The 23,391-nt window shown below is 40.9% G+C and overlaps 1 protein-coding gene across 1 annotated transcript in view; it reads left to right on the forward strand.

Moving 5' to 3' along the window:
- The first annotated feature begins 211 nt into the window (after positions 1-211).
- ches1 (checkpoint suppressor 1) overlaps positions 212-23,391 on the forward strand; it is an 80,632-nt gene continuing 57,452 nt past the window's right edge. Inside the window, exon 1 of the mRNA XM_084737228.1 lies at positions 212-985. The gene's annotated coding sequence lies outside the window, so the exon portion shown is untranslated. The remainder of the gene's footprint in view (positions 986-23,391) is intronic.

Raw genomic sequence — 23,391 nt, forward strand, 5'->3', positions numbered from 1 at the left:
TGTGGGCTGCTTATCTTGGCATTATTATACTTTGAGTTTTTGCTGTTTTTATTTTACTTTAATAAAAAAGGAAAGCAGTGGAACATGAACTTAAAAAGAGAAATTAATTTTATACAAACAAAAAATGCTGTATATCATAATTATTATTTTTTAATATATATATATATATATATATATATATATATATATATATATATATATATATATATATATATATATATATATATATATTAGTTATTCTCGTTTTCATTCTTTTTTTAAGTAAACAGCTTCCAATTTGGTCATACTTGTTTTATTTTTTACAAACATGGTGAGATATAGCTACAGGCAATATCAACGCTGCAATAATAGCACGAAAAAAATAAGTGAATCGTCTTGTTAAAACCATAGACGATCTTTGGCTCTATCTTCCGTACACAATAGCATTCTTTCAGTGAACGCAACTGGCGCTAGGACCCAGGGCGGGCGCCGGGGGAAGTCCTCTGCTGCTGGCGGGGCAAGGAAGGCAGAGCACAGAAACACACACACGTCCACGCACACACACACGCACTCACATATACACAAACACACACGTACACACACTCTCAGCACCACCACCACCGAGCTCTTCTCCGACAGAGGAGAGAGAGGGAGCGCAGAGAGGGATAAACAGAGGGAGAGAGAGAGACTATAGGAACGCAGCGGCTGCTCGTGTGTGTGAGTGCGTGTGTGTGTGTGTGTAGGTAGGTACGCTCGCTCGGTGGTAGAAACGACTGGCGGGGCGGATATGGAGGGGCTCGGGAAAAACGCTGGGAACTGACCGAGCACCGAGACGAAGAGAGGGAAGGAAAGAGAAGAGAGAAGAAGAAGAGAGGAAGGACGGGCGGACAGCACGGAAGGAAGGAAAGAAGGAAAGGAGGAGAGGAGAGGAGGAGACAGAGAAGTGTGACAGAGGAGAGGAAGACTGTGAAGAAGGGGCTCGTCTGGAACACAGAAGGATCCTAAGGTGACTTTATGGGGCTTTGATGGGCTGTGTGCAGAGGTGTGTGTGTGCGCGCGCGCGTGTGTGTGGTGTTGACATGTGCTGCATGGCTCCTGCACTTAAAGGGAAGAAGTGGAGGTGTGTGCATATGTGTGTGTGTGAGTGGTGTAAGTGTGTGTGCAGCCTATATATACATGTGTGAGTTTTTAGGCTTGTTTTTCCAGCAGTCTAAAAAGGGGGCCAAAGTGTGTAAGCGAGCTGAGCTGACCGCTATAAACTGGAGTGAAGGGATCAAAAGGAGTGGATACTTTTTAGGGAACGGCGTGAGCCCATTCCAACACACACACGCACACACACACTTCTCAGGTAGGCTACTTTAAGTTTAGCCAGAGAGAAAAAAAAAAGGGGCTAACCCTCCTTTAAGAGTCCATCTGCACCCCCTTTTCCTTCACTCTGAATGTGTGTGTGCATATAAGTGGACATATTACTCATGTTGAGGGGACATGAACCTGTTTCTTTACTGACATATTGGGGACCGCCTTCCTTATGGGAACCCATAACATAAATCATTAATTTCAGGTGGAAGACTTGGTTTATAGTTAGGATAAGGTTCGGAGTAGGCAAGTAGTAGTTATGGGTAGGGTTAGGGTGAATGCAATGTTCTCTGAAGTGATGGAAACACAACTCTGTGTGTGTGTGTGTGTGTGTGTGTGTGTGTGTGTGTGTGTGTGTGTGTAAGAAAGCAGAGTTTCAGTGCAGCAGGTAACACAGTTTGGTTAGAGGTTGCAAAAGCAGCACCAGATGAATTTTCTGTTTTTTTTTTTTACCAACACTGATTCATAAGTAGTAGCAGATTCTTCTTCTGTGTGTGTGCATATATGTGTGTAAAAGAGTGTGTGTGTGTGTGTGTGTGTGTGTGTGTGTGTGTGTGCGCCATAGACGGCAAACAGGTTGAGGGAGGCAGATCTGATCAGACGCACAGCAACAGAGGAGAGAGCGTGGCACAGGCTGAGCAGCAGCACATTGGATTACACACAGACGAATACACACACACACACACACACACACACACACACACACACACACACACACACAAGCTCCGTGGCCAGCAGAACAGCTGGGAGAAATGTGTGTGTGTGTGTGTGTGTGTGTGTGTGTGTGTGTGTGTGTGTGTGTGTGTGTCAGTGCCTGAGAGCGTTTCACTTAATGCATGCGTCTGCCTTCGCACGTGCAGGACTGTTTGCTTTTGTATTATCTTTTGCTACTGTGTGTGTGTTTCTGAGTGTGTGTCTGTGTGTGTGTATGTGTTTACCCATCTGAGGCTGTGTAAATATGTATGTGTAGGGAAAAGAATGTTCTGTCATCTCTTCAGACAGACGGCGTGTGTGTCTACCTCCGTCTTCTACCCCCCTTTTGGTCTAGGGGAGGCAGGAGGTGGAGGAGGGTCAGCGGGAGGAAAAAGTGATCAGATGGCCTGAGAATAAGGCAGATGAGAAGATTAATTCCAGTAGCGTGAGATGAAATAGAGACAGAGAGGAAGAAGGGAAGGATGATGGAGATTTCAGGACAGGCGGGAGGAGAAAGAGGAGGTGGAGAAATGGGAATGAAAGAAAGAAAGCGGAGGAGATGGAGTGCAGGAGACGGGGGCTGACATGCTCTCTCCGGGAGTGCTCATTCATAATTCACCTCCATGGCAAACGTTCATTCACATATTGACCCCCCATGGCTGCGCTCAATGGAGTTCTCGCCCCTCCACCTCTCCCTGTCTCTCAATGGACACCCCTGTGGCGCGACGTTCAGTTAGCCCGCTTCTTTTTCACTTTGGAGACAGTTGAGATTCTCACAGAAAAGCCCTCAGTGTTTTTGTCCGCTATGGCTGTTTTGACACTAGACTTTTTTTTCAGTTGGACACTCTGATGTGAGATTGAATTGTGTAAATTGAATATTGAATCCAGACTCCACCCTAGACACAGATAATTGGTATGGATGGCTCAGTGGGTTAGTGCTCTCCATACAACTGTTAGTCTGATTCCCTCAACGCAGCTAAAACAGTCCATAATGGATCTATAATTCATGTGTGAATGAATTGAATAGTCTGTGTTTTGAATAAAAGCATCAGACAGTTTTCTTGGATGCCAGCAGCATGATTTATTCAGCATAAATACTCAAAAATGGCTGCTTTAATATTTCTGATTGTATTAGCCTTGCCTGGAGCTACACTATAACCTACTGCTGTGCTCTGGTCAGCTGTGGCCCATGAGCCATATGGCGGAGTGTCTAAAATGCACAGTCAGAAAAAAAGTGTGCTGCAGAGAGGTACATTTAGTTCTAAAAGGTAAACTCTACAGAAGTCACCTTCTCAGCAAAAGTGATACAAAATATCCTGACTTCTTTAGTTTTATAGCTGTGATGGACTTGCATTGTGTTTACTCAGTACAGTGTTGACATTGTGTCTTCTCATATCACGGCTAAAAGTTCCTGGTGTTGCACCTTTGTTATGCAGTTATACAGTACAATGAATGACGCGGTAATGTAAAGATACAGAGTGAGGTACGTCTGTCTCAGTACAGTACATCCTGGTACTGCCGTTGTCAAGGGTTTGATTCCCAGTGGATCCAAGCACACTAAATATAGCTAAACTAATTAATAGCAGCCCCCACCTTCCCCCAAAAATGAAAAAAAAAACATCTTAACCATTCATCTCTTGGAGTCTCAATGGAAACTTGACTCAAGATTGCATGAAAATAAAAGACAAGAAATAACCTTGTATTTCCATTACTGCCATTAACAGACAAACCGTTCTGACAGCACCCAAAACAAGTCTCTTTGGGACCGTTATAACCTACAACACAAAGGTCACCTGACTGAACAAAACATGTGAAAGCATTATTCGGCTACTATAAATTAGCCTGGCCCCTTTCGTTAGTGTAGCTGGCTGGTTTACTTGTACCATAAGAAGGTGATCAAGTGAAGAGGCGTAGAAAAATGTAATTTGTCCCAGAAAGTGTATTCAAACTTTGTACATCAAAAGCAAAAATGTGGTGAAGCTTGTTAATCAACTTGCACTGTTTCTAGTTATGACAAAGCTGTGCCTTTCCACTCTGATTCAAATGTAATCAGTGCAAACATTTTTGAAGTGTAAAATTTTACAAGAGAAACACACACAGGAGCAGTGTGAAAATCAAGCATGTAGGAATACCTACGGTGGCCGTGACACTTGGGCAAAGCGCGAAAAGTCAAAACTAGAGCTGGTGTTTGGTTTTTCCGTTCTGGGCTACTGTGACAACACAGCAGTGCAACATGACAGACGGCACCTTTAAGAGTTGTTATTTTTTTTAAGGTGTTTAACAACAACCTGTAAAAGTATATCTGTATTCTTAATCCCACCATCAAAGCTCAAATTGGTTGACTGCACAACAGATCTAGGCTACTTCAACTGCTGAAAAAAACAGATGGTATTCACAAGTCTGTAACCAGACTACCTGGTTATTCAGCAGTAAACATGCAAGCAGAATATTTTATTCTTACTGCTAGCTTGGCTACCCCATGTGAGCCCCACCTTATAGTTCATAGCGGTACCTAAATTGTCGATCCTGGCAGAGCGGTCAGTTTTATCTTATGCATCTTACCCACTGGACAGCTTGTGTACCATAACCCAAGTGTTTAAAAAAAAAATAATTTTATTATGAGTCCAAAATATCCAATATTTAACCCCTTAAAGGTATATTTATCAACTGAACATCATTCCTGGAGTCAGAGTCCTGGTTGGAGCCCCTGTAAATCATCTCAGTACTGTATTCCCTGTCTCAAACTGGCCTCTGTTGGTGTTTGAGGTTATGCTCCAGCCATGTTCACCAGGAGGCTGCTGAGCCTGGTTCCATTGCTCGCTTGCTGTGCCTCAGTTCTCGTGCCCATTCTGCCCATCAGTATTCCCCACCCCAGGCCTGAAAACTTAATCCTAGCTGCTGTGCTAGCAATATAAGCACCAACAATACCCTGGTGCTCCAAACTCCCTGCCCTTTATTTGTTTTGAGCATGAATTCAAGAAGTGGCAAATTCTTACATATTGCACCTTTAATGAGCTGCATGTAAGGAGTCAACAACACCCTCAAATCCCAAAACCTCTTCCCAATTTACTCACCACGTTTTAAAACTCAAGTATGAAGTGTGTTGACATTCAAAATGTTGACAGTCAGCTTGAGGAAATTTTTAGGATTAGGCACTATAACAAAAACAAGGTGTATTTTTAATGCCACTGCTTTACTGTTATTTGTTCCAAATGTGATGGAAAGTGACATTTAATTCTCTCCAGAATAAAGTGAGGCAAATATGCATGACAGTAACTTAAATTTATGACTTTTGGATCCACACTGTAATTGTTTGACTATACAACAGTTTGATTATGCTGCACAGGAGGAGCTTAATAGACTTTTCTTGAAATCTTTCTTGCTGTGCCAGTCTTTCTCTGTTTGGTGACATATGAATGATTACCTGATGTGACTGAAATTTTGACTGAGGTGACCTGTGCTTGTCACAAACTGGTTCATGTGTTAAAACAACTGGAGAGTTAAAAGCCAGGTTTCAAACTGCAGTGGAAACACAGCCGGCCTAAGTGGCCAAGATGGCTCAGAAGAATAATGCTCGGCTGTATCCCCCAGGTTATAATTGTCTTCAATAGGCCTCCTGCTGATTTGAAATGGACTCATTGTCCACAGTGCTGGGCACCTCTGCTCAATTAGCCTCTCTCTACTTAGTCGTGCTGAGCTATTGCTGGTTGCATCCTCACACACTGGCACATAAACACACACTGACACACAGAGGAGCGTGCACGAGGGCTGTCACGCGCATTATCACGCATGGAAAGACGTCAGCATGTGTAAAAATAGAGCTTATAAATGGGGGAAAAAGTGTTTTATGTTTACAAGGGGTGATGTCATGTTTGGTTTAGATCCATAGCTGACGAATCGGAGGGCAGCTGTGGCGAGTATCAGCCTGCTCAGCTTTGGCTCAGCTATCTGGTGTTTTTTTTTTTTTTTTTTGGTGCTTTTAAAGGAGCACAGTTCAAGGAGTTGCAGTTTGTGTGAGTGTGTGTGTGTCTCTGTCTTCGTGTTTGTGAGTGTGTGTTGTTTTCAGCGGCAGAGGCATGCACACGGTGACGCTGCTCTGGTTGCCAAGCAACTCAGGAACGTGGGTGGAAGGATTTCCTGTCCTTAGGAAGCTTTGTTTATAAGTGGGGGGAGAGTGAGTGTGTATGTATATGCATGTGTGTGTGTAGATTTCAGTGTGCATTTCAGCAGTATGCTTGAGTGCTTGTGTGTTTTTAATGCACTCTCTGCCTCAAGTAAAAGTGCTACAGAAAAGTCACTTAAGACACACACACGTATACACACTGTGTATACACACACACACACACACACACACACACACACACACACACACACACACACAGAGGAAAGGCAAAAAAGGCCCTTTCTAGTCTGTTGAGTTGGATTTGCGTTGCATAACTCCTCTAGCCAGGTCTGCTTGCAGCACTGTCTCCTCCTCTTCTACCCAAACACTCTCCACCATGTCACAGCCGCCACACTCACGCCAGGCCGCCTCCCGCTAATGATGTCATCAGCATGCCTCATTTTATGTCTCCTCTCACACATGAGATTGCAATTATGTGTTCTTGCCCTGCATGCGATCACACAAAAAAACACACACAGCATGTCTGTCCTGCAGGCGTTGGACCCCATGATTACGTAATTGACATTGAGTGAATGGGATGACGTCAGCTTGGCTCTCTCTGACTCTCCTGTCTTTCTGGCTAGCTACAGTGATGTCATAAGTGGATGCAGCCATACACTGTGTGTGTGTATGTGTGTGTTTCTTGGCATGTATAATCATGTGTGGAGACAAAAATGACCTAAGGAACCATTTGATTTATATAATGTGTTTACTCCTCCCCCTCTTTTCCCCTCTTCTTTCCCCTTGAAGTGAAAAGACTTCAAAACTAATAGATACTTTATTGTTCTGTATGTGTTCTTTGGCAATGTGAGGAATTTAAAGACGTTCATACAACACATGCACACTGTTGCAACCCATTGAGAGTGGCTTCTTTTTTAAATTAATTGATTTTGTGGACATATATTCACAAGTTAGCTAATGTTAGTGAAGCTAACTAGCTTGCTAATCTACATCAGTCATTACCTAGCTAGTGAGCTAGGGGCCCCTTGCAGCCCCATGAGAGTGGCCTCTATGTGAAATGGATATCTCAGTGTTTTGCCAGGAGTAACTCCATTCTTCAAGTTGATTAACAACAATCTGCACAGTTGCGTCAAACTCATCTTTGCCTTTGTGAACCACTTCACCTTTCCAAAGCTCCGCCCATCTTCAGGCAGTGCTCCAATGACAGTTGAGCAAGCTTGTTACCTCTGTCAACTTTCTCCTTTTCAATGTCCTGTGCTTAGATATGCTATGTGCTAGGCTGGTCTATGCTGAAGAGAAAACCTAAGTTTAAACATGATGAAAAGATGTTGATAAAGGACCTGTAAAAGATGCATATATTCACTTTTTAAGGTTGCTAATGCTAGCTAAATTCTCATCTACAGAAATCATTAGTTAGTTAGCTTGCATTTTATTAACACTTGCTAGCTAGTTAGCTGGGGTTTTGCTAACATTAGTTACTGTAACTTAAAATTTGACCTTCTGCACCTCTTTTAGAGATGGAAAAGAAGAAAGATGACCAAGTTTGCTCAAGCATTACATCTATGAAGTTTCAATAAATAGCCCATGCATCAAAACCAAATTGTTTTGAATTGTAATGTGTCAAAAATGTCCATTATTTAACCCTTTAAATTACATTATATAAGAATTATAGTTTAAAACAGTCAGAAAATTATGCAGAACTTTGTGTGGAGTCAGACATGATCTCAGGAGCCATTTGATTTACTTAATATGTTTACTCCTCCTCTTTCCTCCTCTTCCTTTAAAGTGGAAAGACATCATAGCTAATAGACACTTTATTGTTCTGTATGTGTTTTCATAGCAACATGAGGCATTGGAAGATGCTCGTGCAACACATGCACTCTGTTCAATCCTGTTGCAGCCCCCTGAGAATGGCTCCTATTTGAAATGGATATCCCAGTGTCTCACAACTGGTAACTCCATCGCCTCTCTGCCCTCCGTCTGCGACTGTCTGACCTTTGTTGATTCTCATCCCAGGACTCACCAGCAATCGCAGGCAGGCAGCGAATGAAAGGAGAAAGAGATGATGCTGGCCTGGGTCGTCTCCACACAGATACTGTACGTGCCAGTTCTTATTTTAACACAAGAAAACACAGCGTCATGGAGAAAAAGGAGCGATTTGGTGGTTGGCCTTCTTAAGCTCTCGACAGAAATGTCTGTTTTTAGCTCGCTGTTTGAGCTACGAGGTTTTAGGCACAGAGGAAGAGTGCTCTATTTGTGTCTTGAGTTGAATAGGCCGCCTGTTGTGTTCTCCAAGCGTTGTGGTTGAAGCTCTGAACATCAGCCAGCGCTGGATGGGAGGACTTGGAGGTTTTAACAGACCTGAATACACACACAAAGATGAACAAACACACTTTGTCTTTCTGACGTCCTCTCCCACTTTTTCTCTCCCTAACCCTCAAACCAAAGGGAAATCACACCATGCGGTGACTTAACAGTTTATGAACTGAGCAGCAACACACAAATGGTTTAAATACACACAAGCACACAAACACAAAATATGCAGATTTTCCTAATAAACTGATTAGCATTAGCTCAGTCCAGCTAAGACCAAACCACAAACAGTACTGTACATTCCACAGCTTAACACTGAGCAAGATGATTTGATACCACTGCACAAACATACACACACTTAAATAAACACAAAACCCCAAAAAACCAAAAGAGAAAAAAAACAGCAGACAACTCTCAACAGCAGAGTCTCTTTCCAGAAATCATGACCTGGTCACTCAAGATAATCCACAGACTTTGTAGTTAGCAGTTTTATGCAGGAACTACTTTCTTTCTAGTAGATAGAACATTTCTAGTAGCAAGAAAATAGTTCTTATGGATTGTCTGTGGGTTGTTTTGAGTAACCAGGTCATGAGTTTTGGAATTTATTGGTTTTTTTTGATAACTATCATTATTAAATGGTAAATGGACTGTTAAGTAAACTTCAGTTAATAGTTATTTAACTGTTAACACATGTTAAGATAATGTTTGCATTATAAACCAGTTATTAAGCAGTTGTAAAACTTTCTAAACAACAGTTATAACTTTATAATGGCCATCCAGTGACAACGTGTTCTCACTGCTAACACATCAAATGCAGAACTGTTTAATTTTGACAAATAACATATACAAGTTACTTACGCAAGTACATAGAATATTATAATTACCAGTCGCGCCTTTATAATAGGACTCCAGATACGTTGATAGATGGTTTATAAACTAACCATTAACCATTATTACATGGCTTTGTTGTATACTTGATTCTGATTGGTCAGTTGCAGCATTCTAAAGTCTGTTATTTCTGGATAGCAGACCATTGCTGTGTATAAAAGACTGTTGCTGTGAAAAACAGACCATTGCTATCGATGCAGATTTTTATATCCATAAAATCATTTTAAAATGAATGCTTTGAGTCAAATTGTTTTTGTGGTGAGTAACCATGTCATAAGTAAGATTAAAGGTCTGCAAATATATTTGGTGCTCATAAACAAATACTTTATATTGTCTGTTAACAGTGAAATAACTATTAACTATTAACTATTAACTACTAATTAAATTAATCATCAAGTTGCCATTTATTAATGATGGTTATTGTAAAGTGTTACTTTTTTTTTTAACTGTTTGAGCACCACAAGCTGCAGAGAAGACAGACATCTCTCTCTCTATATATATATATATGTATATATATGTATACATAAAAAGAAGGTTAGGGTTAGTTAGGGTCAGAGTTAGTGTATTTGTAATGTATTTTTGGTTTTGGGGTGAACTGTCCCTTTAACAAGTAACAGTTGGATGGAGATACACAACTAACTGTAATTATATACATATGCACACACACATGCACGCGCTCAACCCCCCCGCCCCCCAGGAGTTTTAGGGCCTTAGTCAGCGTCTGTGTGTCCATGCGTGGGCCTGTTCCCTGGCAGTGTGAGGGGAAAAAATACCTTCCCATATGATGTAAACACCAAAGTCCCTGAGTGTGTGCGTGTGTGTGTGTGTGTGTGTGTGTATGCATGAGTGTGTGTGCGTGCATGCTTGTAAGCCTGTGTGTGTGACTGGCATTCTCTGAGATAGGATTCGCTCTCTGTGACAGTTTTCCAAATTATTCCACAACACAGTGCAGTTTCTTTTTAAAGATAAGTTTCTCTGCCATCTCTGCTTTGTTCCACTGCACACAGTGGAAAGAGACGGCAGAGACGGAGCAGACAGAGGGGCTGACATGTGACATCACTAACTAAAGCAGGGAAGTGAGGTAAAGACAGAGGCCAGTGCCTTTAACTCAATTTTTTTAAATGGCTTTTATTGATTTTATGATGGTTTTAGAGCACGCAGCACTTTGTTTGGAGTAATGCCGAACGAGTGAACTTCATTATTTTTACTGTTTCATAGAAAATATAATTATTAAGTCTTCAGGAGGTCCCTCATCGCTTTGCTTTGATACATGACTCACATATTGAATGTGTAATGTGTGTTTGTGTGTGTTCACATATGAGAAAATGTCAAACTGACTGTACGTATATTGTCACAGATAACTTACGAAAGGCCTCTCAACTAAGATGCAGAAAAGTGTTTAGGCCTATAGATCAGGGAAAAACTATGCTTAGATACAACGTTAAATTATTTTAGCATAATAATGACTTAGTGGGACACTCCAACTGATTAGTAGATAGAGATGAAACAGTAAAAAAAAATTCATATCATGATTATATTCACAAAATTCTCACAGTTATCAATATTATTCTGATTTGTTGGAACTTGCTTAAAAATTTACTGATTTTTAACTGATACTGATGCACATTGAAATCATTTCACCAAGTTTTATATTTAAAGCCTCTGAACCATCCACCCAAAATGGGTAATTAAACATCATTTTAATGTTAATCAAAATTTGAAATGGTGATACGAATCATCTCAACATTTAGCATACTTTACTGTGAAATCCGTAATCATTTCACCCCTGTCAGAAGATTGGGCAAAAGTGGAGCGAACAACCTGCTGCACCTGTTGAACCCCAACAGAAAAACCTCTTGTAACCTTTCCAATGATGCTCCAATGCGCTCCTCCATGCCTGTTAAAAAGTTTTACTTTTGTTTTCCGTCATTGGCCTGTCCTTTCTGTTTCCTTTCTTTTCCCTGAGTTTGATATCACCTGTCAAATGTCAGCAGCTTGTTGCATCACGATTTGCACACTGCACTTCCTCTTAGTGCTTTGTTTCAGAATAAATATAAGAGAAAATTCAGAAAATATCATGCATGAGACCCAGTGGCTCCTAAATTTCCCATAATGTAGCTCAATAGTATATTTTCCTCTGTCCCTCCCTGCCTAAAACATGACATCTTTTAAGTCCATGCCCAGAGTTTGTAATGTTGGGTTTTTGTGAAAAAGATTCTCCGAGCACAAGTCATGATGACATCATCCGAGCTGAGAGAGCCACAGAAGACATAACACAACTGTTTTCACTCCAGGTTTTCCAAGAAATTCAGGTCTTTTGCCCTCAAATATTGGATATCTGCCAGTACTGAGCCTTATCTGATACTTACATCTACCTAACTGTTGATTGAACATGTGTCTGACACATTGCAATAACAGCTGTAGCCTACAGAATTCAGTCCACCATGTTTTCCACAACATACTTGATCCAAATACTGGGGATCTTGGTTCAAAATTATAAAGTTAATAAGCTTAAATTATTGATATGATCTTAATGAAAGATTAACCGCTGAATGTGCCTTCTGAAACTGATGCGATGCAATCAGCTAGAGAAAAGATGTCTCACTCTGTTGAAGTGTGTTGGACTACAGAAACACTCAGTCTGCTTGAGGTTGTTCAGTGGTGTTACAGAGTAAAGCTTCGTTTACAATACAATAATATCAGGACTCAGCAAGTCCAGTTGGAGTTAAAGTACAAGACAGTTTGTAAAATTCACAGACAGGTTATTACAACCCTGGAAAGGTATCATGGTGGCAACTATTTTATCTTTAAATGTGATGATCGAATGGTAAACAGTAGGAATACTCATTTCCTGTTACAGAGTAATCTACTAGGAATTTGTCCATGCTGGTATTTGACCAACCAGTGCTGCACCTTGGTGAATGATGTTGCGTTGCAGACTAGCAGCGAAGAGCGTTGAACCTGTTTCAACTTCTTTGCCAGATGGCCCTGTATTGTTCTAATGGAGCTCTCTGCATGGGCACCCACACTACGCTGACAGACTGGCTGAGATTTTTCACGTAGGACTCAAGTCAGTCTTAACGCAGCCTTGTACTAGTTGGACAGCTGATTTTTTTTTTTTACTTTAAACCTGTGCTTAATTCAGCTTCTGCAGAGCCCCATATTTCCTCCCCGGCTCAGTGTTTATGATTTGAAAGAGCGCTGTGCACGCAGGGATGGAGGTAGAGAGGACAGCAGCCTTGTTCCTGTGATAACCTATAAAGAATTCAGTACACAGATGGGCTGAGCTACCTGCAGTTCTGATGAAACACACTTTTGTAGGTTGTATTCAATGTGTTTCTCCTGCTACTGTATTCTGCGTTTGGTAACGTTGCAGGGGCTTGCTATACAGGCTTTAAGGACTACAGGGGTATGGCAAGCCTCTAGGGACAATATTAAAAAATAGTAAAGAGCTACCAACATTAGCTCCAGTTAAGAAAGGACCAAACTGAAGTCTGCTCAAAAGTCAGAATGTGTGTGGTATGAGTTTTTGATATTAAACATGTAACAATAAACTATTTGTTTTAACTTAAAAAAGTTAGTGTCCTGGCTGCCCTAAAATTGTAATAAAGATGACTGAGTTTGAAAAGACAAGTTGAGGTAATTTTATAATACTTCAAAACAAATAAACTTTTTTTGTCAAATAAACTTGATATTAATACAGTTTTACTTGAGAAAACATGTTCAGTACACTTAAGATGTTAAGCTGAACCAACAACTCTTCGGTCATATTGCCAAACATTTATAGGATGTAACTTTTACAACAGTTTATCAGCTATTAATTAACTTATCCACTTACCTTAATGTGACGAACAAGTTTTCATCATATATGTTTTCTTCAAACTATAAAAAGAATCCTAACTCTCAAACAGTGCATGCTGGGAAGTCTGCTAATATGCTAATCTTGTGTCTTTAGAAAGTTTATTTAAATGAACTGATTGGACTTCAGTGCATTCATTCAGCTCATCATTTGAAGTCAAAAGACTTCAAGTTAGAAGAAATCATGTTTATAAGGTCTTAAGTGTTATGAAAAGAAATATTACAAAATTTAAGTTAAATTAACTTTAATAAATGAAACTTTATATTCACTTTAATGTAATAAAAAAAAGATAAGTTGATTCCACTTAATTTTTGTATGATTTTTTGTGTTTTTCTACTGCTGGTTTCAAACTTATAGCCATGATACCTCAACCGTGCACGTGATTTATTGTGGAAAAGAACAACTGTAAAACCAAATTCTCAGATTAATTAGTTGTAATAAGTAGTGAAAATTTCAAAATTGTTTCAAAGTTCTGTTAACTTTAAAATGCTGAGTGCCAGTAGGATTTGCTCTCTTTTGTTCGGTTCTGTTAATGTATTGCAATGAGAGGTGTGAATGAAAATTCTGAGCACTTACTTAAAACATTGAAGTTGGCGATATCAATAATTTTAACCTAATTGTCAAAGAGTACATGTAACACAAACTCCAAATATTTAAACTCTGACAACCTCCAACTTTTGAGTTTATGAACTCAAAAAATGTGGCCACTGATTGGCTCAGTTTTTTTAAAGTACTTATCTATGACTGCATGTTGCATTATTTAGCCCTATGAGCACCAGTAGCTGAAAATTAACAAGCTTGTGTGCTGCTAACTGTACCCTTTGGTTTCACTGTGGAGCGCTAACAATGGTGCAAGATTTATCATGGTCTATAATGAAGCACCAGCGTGTTCAACACATTTCTCCACAAACGTTGAGAGCCAGGTGCAAAACAATCATCGACTGTCAACATATTCATCAGAAAGACATTCAGATCTGGTCGTGGGGGCACGGAGGAGATCAGGCTGGAAATTACATGTGAGGTGTGTTTGTTGCTAGGCAATTTTGTCACAATACCCCTGTGACCTTCCGACCCTGCCAAGTCTGGTGTTACTGTCCCCGTCTCACACTCGTGTGTGTGTGTGTTATCTGAGACGATGGTGCGACTGCCGCATAGCAACTGAGAACAGCTGTGATTTTCGCTGTGGTTTGGGAAGAGTGTGTGTGTTTGTGTGTGTGTGTGTGTGTGTGTGTGTGTGTGTGTGTGTGTGTGTGTTTGTGTGCGTTTATGTCCGCGTGAAGCCGCCGTCACTGCTCATCTACGCACACACCCACAACAACATAATATGGCATGCTGTCACTTCCACAGCGTGATAGCGGCATAGACTCAATCAGCCAAAATGCACCCCCCCGTACGCACACACACACACCCCCGACGCACACACACACTCAACCCTGTTGTCAAATCGCAGCCGAAAATAGCGAGCAGAGGGAGCGACGGAGCAGTCATTTCCCTGAAGATCCATTCATGTAAAATACTGTTATTCAAACCTCCCTCCCCCTTATTCAATAGTCTTATTCATCTCTCTCTTGACTGCAAAACCAAACACGCCTTGTCTTCTGCTTCCCGGCAAGAGCCTTTGTGCCCGCGTACACACAACAGCGCTCGTGTGTGTGTGTTTTCTCCGCTCTTCTCCATAAGAGGAATGTCCTTGGCCTGTCCGACCTGCATGCTCCCACTGAGCCCTCCGTCAAACACCTGGGGCGGGCTCTCCCGAGCCGATGCATCCAATCAGGAGCGCCGGCAGTTAATGACATCAGTTAGCGGAGGATCTTTTAGGACCAGCCCCTCGAGGTGATTCGTCTGAGAGAGAGTGCTCTTATTGTTATGATGATTAAGTGTTATATGAAGGGCTATCAGAGGAGAGCCCCTTAATGAAAGTGGAGCACAGAGAGCAGCGGCGGCGGCGGCGGCAGAGCTGTAGAGAGCTACAGAGGGAGGCAGGGAGAGATTGAGCTAGGAGGAGAGTAAAGCAGGGGAGGAATCAGGAGAGTTTAAGGTGGGAAAATAAGACAGAGATGGTGAGAGAAAGGGAGAGCAGGAGGGAGCACATGCAGGGCTGAATATTCAGCAGCTGTGTCCAGACTTGCTGACTCTGGGTGTTCATGCTCTGAATGTACCATGAGAGGTAGACGGCGTGAGCAGGGAACCGCTGTAAAAGAGCAAAGAAGAGAAGAAGGAGCACAGAAAGGGAGAACAAGTGCATTTATGCGAAAATGCATACAAATGCGTGCGGTTTTGTAGGCTTGTATTTTGTTTTTTATGTGTGCAGGAATGCAAGCATGTGTGTGTGTTTGTGGAGTTTCCCTTGCCGTTTGGTGAAAGAGTGAAACGCCCTGCCTCAGAGGAAAATTCCATCCTCAGCTGCTCCTACGCTGTTGTAAATCATCAGGCCGGGATGTCCAGCGCATTCAGTTGTTTTGTGAATAAGAGGCGGCTTGTCATTTGCCTTTTTCTCGCATCTGCTTTTCCTCAGACTCTTTCATCAGCTTCTGTTAGCGGCTCACTACATTTCCCAGAATGCCTCTCGACACTTTGGCTCCCCACTCTTTTTTCCCCTCACCTGAGAATGTGCCTTAACTTGTTGAGTTTCAGCTGCTGGTGCACAGATGTTTGTAGAGAGAGTTATAGCAGGATTTCCTTTCCAGTTGAGAAAAAGTTTGTGGCTCCCTTTAAACACATCATGTCTTGTGGTTGCAATGCATTATGGTCTACTGGTGGAATTTGTCAGTGTGCCTCCTTTACGATGGATTGCTCCCAGTATGAATGCACGTCGTTGCAATCTGGAGGCTTTAGAAAGAAGCTCTTAAAACCTGAAAAGCAGAGGTTTTCCTTCACTCGTCCATTCGGGCAAGTGGGTCAGAAATCTTCTCGTCTGATGTCACTATTTACTCGCCTCTGTACAAACTGCTGTATTTATTTGCAGTTATCAAATAATAACAGAAAGTTAAGTTATTTGCCATGTTGAATTTAGGACTGCAACATGTAAAATGTCAATGTCTATCCCAGTTTCCCAGAGTCCGTGGTGATGGTTTAAAAGTCTTTTTTGTCAGACTAAAACTCAAAGATGTTCAATTTAAAGTGATAATAAATGGAGAAAAGTGAGAAATTTCCTTATTTGAGATGCTGAAAACAGCATTCTCTGCCATTTTTGCATGAGAAACTACTTTAGTTGTGAATCAATTATCAGAATCTTTTAATATTTAACTCTTTTTTAGCATTTTCCCAGCGCAGCAAGTGAGCTCTTATATTTAATTATTGTGATCTTATCGTTGAACCCATTGTTCATGTGTAGCTGCTGTCTTTTTTTTTGTTGTTGTTGTTGCACAATTTGTCCAAATCCCGTCACTGAACAGCAAAATGGTCCCAGGCTTCCTTGACATTTGTGTGTTTAAAAGTAGATTTTTCATTTGAGTAGTTTCCAGCACACCTAAAAATATTTCATTAGTATGGGTTCCACTGGAGAGCCCCGATGTCTGATTGTGTTTCACAGGCTTTTGCACTCTTACAAGAACACAATTATGAAAACACTGGAGAACTTTAAGTTTTATTTGCCTCTTTAGTTGATGCTTTGTCTCCCTGCTTTGGTGTAGTTTTTCTCATCTGTGACTGAAATTAACTTTTTGGCTCATCTACCAATGACTGTTAACCAAAATGTTACCTTGCCATTAATCAGACTGCTACTAGTAAGCAAGTAGTATAGTTATATATGTACCAAAATTGTATTGTAATGTGTTAACATTCTTGTTTTCATTGCTATTTTGGGTGTAGAATGACATGTATTCATCTGAAATTTGCTCACCCAGACAGCATATCAATTGAGCAGAAGTGAAGTGCAGTAATAAAGTTATGGTGAGGCTAAAAGAGAAATACTGTACAGTGAGGCATTTCAGTGTTTTCAGTCAGTGCCCCAGTGAGTAGATTTGTGTGAATGACACACCCCCTTAAGAGACAGTTAGGTCGATAGGGTTAACTTGAAGAGGAACCATACTCTAAATGGATGGTTCGATGGGGTGGTTGTAGCAGAATTCGAGGGTTTAGTTACCCTTCAAAGCTGTCTGCACATGATCAGAGAAGCACTGGTTGCACAGTCAGTGCTGAGAGCTCAGCTCAAAGCTGATTCATCAGAAATTCTATGTATACAAGAGCTACACGAACCCTAACTTTTGGTGGTGGTGGTTCCAACATGGGGGGGTGGTCAAAAGAACACACAGGGTTGTCCGACAAAAAGGTTGCTCTTGGCTAAACTTAAGCTGGACCACAAAGCAGTGTCATCTGGCAAGCTGCTGCGTTGGCCAATCAAATAGGTGCGAGCGCATATGCTTGGCAGAAAACTCTGTAACATAAATGCTGTATTTCTACTGTCTGCCTTGCAATCGTCTGGACTAAAGATAAAATGATTGCCGTTGTGATAAATTCTGAGAGTTTTTGTCATAGCATTCTAAATCACTGTATAGTGTTTTGGCATTTGATGAGGTTTCAAACCCTGGGATTTATTACTCCAACTCAATATCCTGGGCTGTATTTCATCGTCTCACTTGTAACACATTGCCACCAACCCTTTTTTAAAGCAGGGCGGTTTTTGGTCTGAACGCCAACTTCTCTTTCCTTTTTCTCTGGAAACTCAAAGATAGTGAGCTCTGCCTTGGTATAAAAATTCCTCTATAAGGGTTAACTTCTGTTTGTACGTTATTTGATAGGTTAATAGTGATCAAGGTTAAAATTCTGTGTATCATATCGAATTATGTGTAGAGGGCATTCGGATAGGTTTAGACCAACGATACTGCTGTTTAAAACAAGGCAGCATCATAATATTTTTTCGCTAAGACCACTTCCCTTATACGTTGGGGGCGGGGCAGGAATTTCAGGATGGCCAAGGCTCCTGTGCCCTAGTGGTCTTGGTTCCCGGGCAGATGATTTTGTCATTTTCTCTCGCCTCCTTTCTGTCAATACAGTTTTTACACACCAGTGTCTTTCGTTGAGATTAATTGGAGGTACTAACTCATTATACATCAGATACTATTTGGTATGTCATCACATAGACTGACCACTGACTGACTTCCGGTGTCCCTGTACTTAGTGTTAACAAATTAGGAAAAAATTCATTACATTACTTCATTACATTACTTCTGTGGACTTAAAATCACTGTTTTATTTGATGGCCTTGCTGCCCTGGCATTTGTGCCTTTAAAAACTTAACAACACCACAGGCCAAGTGACCTTGCCTCTAAAATAATGAAATTCCAGGCCTGATTATCATTCTGGAATAAAAAGCTCCCACTTTTCTTCAGATATAGTGCAACATCATCTGGCAGCACCTTTCATTGGCCAATAAAATACATGCAAGCGCACGGTCCCTATTAGGTAGTCTGCAACATGAGTAACCTAGTCCTAATGTTTACCTCATGACTGTCGTCAAAGGATAAATTGAAGTACCACTGTGAAGTTTTGGCATCTGATGAGCCATCCAATTCATGGATCAACTACTGCTGGATTGTATTTCCTCCTCTCAGTGTACCTGCTGCAGCATGCCAGCTACGCAGCCCCTTTTCATCCTGCTTAATTTAGCCTGTCTCTGAGTGGGCATGTTGGTTGTGTTTAGGGTTAATGTTCGAGTGGGTGTGTCTTTGAGTTAGTCTGCCGCCAACAGATGGACCCTTCTCAGTTTATCCAACAAACTCTACTATCACTGGCATTCATTTGGCACTGGGCAGATGGAAACTTCAGACTTTGCTCCAGAGTGGATGTCAGGCAGGAATGAGAGAAGAAGCTGTAAGACGAGCTGCAAGTATACAACAGGAGGTGTGAAGTAACCTCATGAAGTAATGCGGAGAAAGCTACAAGGATATACAGTTGTTGCGTCGGAGCTCAAGCAAAGCTAGATCATGTTCTGCTTGTTATAAACTGCAGAAGAAGAAGAGGCAGATAAAGCATCAGCCGCCCTCCACTTTCCTGTAGAAATCTCCGGCTAACAAGGAAGCTTCGGCACATATTTTGCGCTGGCAGAGAGGATGCCAGCCCCCCTTCTTCTCCCACACATCACCCCTGGCTAAAGGAATGTAGCGGAAAACGAGGGACTCGAGATAGAAGATCAGAGGCCTTAATACGAACCACATTGTGTGTTGTTCTCCTGTTTCCCATCTCCTGTGTTCTCCGCATCAGGAGTGAAACAGCCTTTGATGAATATCTACAAAGAGATTTGAGACTTATAAAGAGCGGCAATTTAGCCAGGTATGTTATCTTAAGCCTGGTAATTTGGGAATTCAATTCACTCATAGGGGGAGCCAGGGGAGCCTGTGGTGTTTATCAGTCTGACTCGCATCAGGACTTTACATTGAAATAGAGAGTTTCAGGGCTATCTAATCAATGAGTGACCACATCTTACGACTGGGGTTATCACATCTCTTATCCACCTACCTTTTATTCACGATTCTTTTCTGTCTCCTGCATGCATATTTGTGAGTGTGAGCGGACTGTAACCATGGATCAGCCCCTGTCTTTCCCCTGAGTTACACATCTAATCACGGCACCATCATTCCTCATCCCTAATTCTGTTGGCAGGGCCTGTCAAACAGCATACGCTGAAAGACGGGGTGACTTTGAAATGCTGCTAATGACCCTAGGATATAACTACCCTCTCTCTTTTACTCCCACTCACTCTTTCTTTCTTGTCCACTCCTGTCATTTGCACTCGCGGTCATCCTCTTTCTTGTCCACAAAGACTCTCTGGATCTGCTGATTAGAAAATGCAAGGGGGGAGGGTGTGAGAGGAAATATGGATTCATACCATTTTTATGCCTTCGCGCCAACATGCATGCAATAAGAATGCGTTGACGGAATTTCTTCTTCCTCAAAATTGGCACAAACGTTCATTTGGACTCAAGGATGAACTGATAAGAATTTGGTGGCCAAAGGTCACTGTGACCTTTTGTCAGTCCCATTCTTGTTAACTCACGAACATGAACTCATGTTAAATCGTGAACGCTTGGAGGGAATTTCTTCAAACTTGGAACGAATGTCCACTTTAACTGATAAACTGATTAAATTTTGATGGTCAAAGGTCAAAGTTTAAGGTCATTGTGTCCCCACGTCCGTTCCATTCTCGTGAGCTAGATATCTTAGGAACACCTGGGGGGAATTTCTTAAAACATGGTAGACGTCCAGTAGGACTCAAGGATGAACTGATTAGATTTGGTGGTTAAAGGTCAGATCTGCCAGACCACATCTGGAGGTGGTCTGATGTGCTTTGTGTTTGGATCTTAAGTAGGTGTAAACACAATCTGATCATCAATCTGGATGAGGCATCTGGATACAGATCCCATTTTGACATAAATGTCCACTTGGATACAAGGACAAACTGATTAGATTTTGGAGGTCAAAGGTCAAAGTCCCTGTGACCTCACAAAACATGTTTTTCCCCACAACTCAAGAATTCATATGCTAATTTTGACAGTTTGCTGCACAAATATCTAGTAGGATGAAGTGATGACATTTTATAACCAACAGGTCAAAGGTCAACTTCACTGTGACATCATAATGTTCACCCCTCTCTCTGTCTTTTGTACTCCTCTGTAAAAATAGGCTTTGATTGAAGGCAGCATGTTTCTCACTGGAAATTATTTACTGGAACCATACATGCAATTATAGTGATAAAGAATACACTTGATTCATTTCTTTTTATTCCCTCCAAGTCTTTAGTACATATGTTATACAGACATGGATGTAAACTGGAACTTTTAAGGTTGGCAGAGGCATACGACCGCACAACAGTAATTCCAGTTCCTAAGATGAATTACACTGGGTGTGGATAGGCTGGAAAGCAAGGCTGGTAGGGGTTAAATTGGAGAGCTTCTGTCCAAATGTTATTTAACCTTTATTTAAACTGGGCAGCCCTGCAGATTAGAAATCTCCTCCATCAAGGGAGGCCGGCCAAGACGCAGCATCCAGGCAAACATGAAAGTCTCAGACAGAAAAACACACAAAAGCAGAAATACAATCAAAGCCTCATAGCCGAGAGACTGCTTTATAAGCTGTCCAATAGGCAACACTCGAGCGTCAAACCAGCAGGCTCGTTGCCAAACCTATTTAAATCTTGACTAAACAAAGCAAAGACAGCTCCTTATTGAGTCCGCCACAAGAACCTTCATTAACCATGTAAACTCAGTGAGAGAGCTTTCAGCTTCAAATAAGTTTGCAGGCAGTTCTATGAAGAGGGAGCAGAGTACATAAAGGCACTTTGGCCTAATTCAGCTCTGACCTCAGGGACAGATAACAAAAACAAATCCTGTGACCGCAAACAGTAATTTTCCACCTACTTTTTTTTTTTTAGAGATGTAAGAAAACAGTGAATTAGAAGCCCCGGAGTGGCTGTATGTATTTATATATAAAACTGTAGCAGGGAATAAGTCAAGCGGTGGTCGGAGTGGCTGTCAGCTTGAGCACAGAAGGTGACACTGATGAGAGACAGAGGTACAGTCAGTAATAGAGCTCGCTGCTACAGTGGCTCAGACAAGAAGGGGTGATGCATGTGCGTATAAAACAACATGATAAAGTGCTAGCATGAGAATAGTAGCAACCACTCTGTCTCTGCAAAAGGAAAAAAACATGACATTTTAACCCACTTACTCAGTTGACCAGGCTTTTCCTACTTCTTAGGCAGCCATGTTTTTTCCATTCTGCTTCAACAGCAACTAAATCAAATTGCAAAGACAGGAAACCTGTGTAAACTTGAGTATCCCACTGAGATTTATTTCTGTCATTTTAGTGGGATTCACATACTGTATCTTCTAGCGAATTTCAAAGTTGACTCAAATAGTCAAAGCACTCAGAAAATCTAGCAAGATTGTCCAATTGTGTGTTTAACATATGGTGCATACCGTGTAATTGGTCAGGTTCTAGTTAGGTTCTGACTATGAATATTAGTTTGCACATGCCTTCATCCCCATCCTCATTTTCTGTAGGGCTGCAACCAGTGATCAATCAATTAGTTGTTTTCTTGATTAATTGAATAACAGCTGTTTGTTTTAACATGTCAGAAAACACAGTTTACTGTCATAGAGGAGTAAAGAAACTATTCCCATATAAGAAGCTGAAATCAGAAAGTTTTGACGTTTGAAAAATGTTGGACATCACTAAGAGTCTACAGCCATGCTTGCAGCCCTGTGAGGCTGCAGTTAGGAGCAGTGGTGCTTTGAGCTAAGTGCTAATTAGGGATGAAACAATTACTGGTTCCACGATAAACCGCTGTGAGATTCCAGACGGGTAAGATTACAGTTTTGAATTTTAATCATCATTGAAACTGTGTTTGATTACACACTTTGAAAAAACTTACAGTAAATACTGTCCAACATCAACCAAAGTTAGCAAAAGTCTCACAGACGCAGGTGTAGCCACAATGTGGGTTTGTGAGTCAGTTAAAAAAATGACATCATAAAGGACATGATGCATTTCAAATTGCTGAGAGGTTTTCAATATAAAACTTGGACAAATGATTTCAGAGGTTAATGAAGTACTTTTTAATCATTTTCAATACTGATAACCATGATCATTTTGGTCACAATGATCTTTAAATTTTCATATTGTTTCATCTTTAGTGATATTGTTAGCATGCTAACAGTCACAATAGCAATGCTAATGTTTAGCTGGTATAATGCTCACCATTAGCATGTTGCCATTAGCTGTTTATTAATGATTAGAGGGGAATGTCAGTACTTTTGCAGGTATTTGGTCATAAATCAGAGTATTGATTAAATTTGAGTTAGTTATCACAATGCATCTTGAGGGCAACTTGAAGCCAGTAGAATTTATCCTTTGACTAAGGACATCTGGACCTAATTTCATCACAGTTCATCCAATAGTTGTCAAGATATTTCACAAGAAATGTCAACTTAAATAAAAAAAGTTATTATACTTGTGACGGTTTAATACCCGAGGATTGGTAATGATACTAAACAATACTTTTTTGATACCTTTCTTTGAAAATTAATATACAGTAAAACTTTTTTTTTTCATTTAACCAAAGAAGCAAAAAAGTAAAAAAAAAAAAAAAAGAACAAAAAAAAAAAGAACAAAAAATTAAAACCAGACACTTGATACCAGTTTTCTGTACTTGATAGTTATGAAACTGTGTTTCATGGACATT

Source organism: Lutjanus erythropterus, chromosome 15, assembly GCF_056507025.1.
Source record: "Lutjanus erythropterus isolate fLutEry1 chromosome 15, fLutEry1.hap2, whole genome shotgun sequence".
NCBI classification, from domain to species: domain Eukaryota; kingdom Metazoa; phylum Chordata; class Actinopteri; order Lutjaniformes; family Lutjanidae; genus Lutjanus; species Lutjanus erythropterus.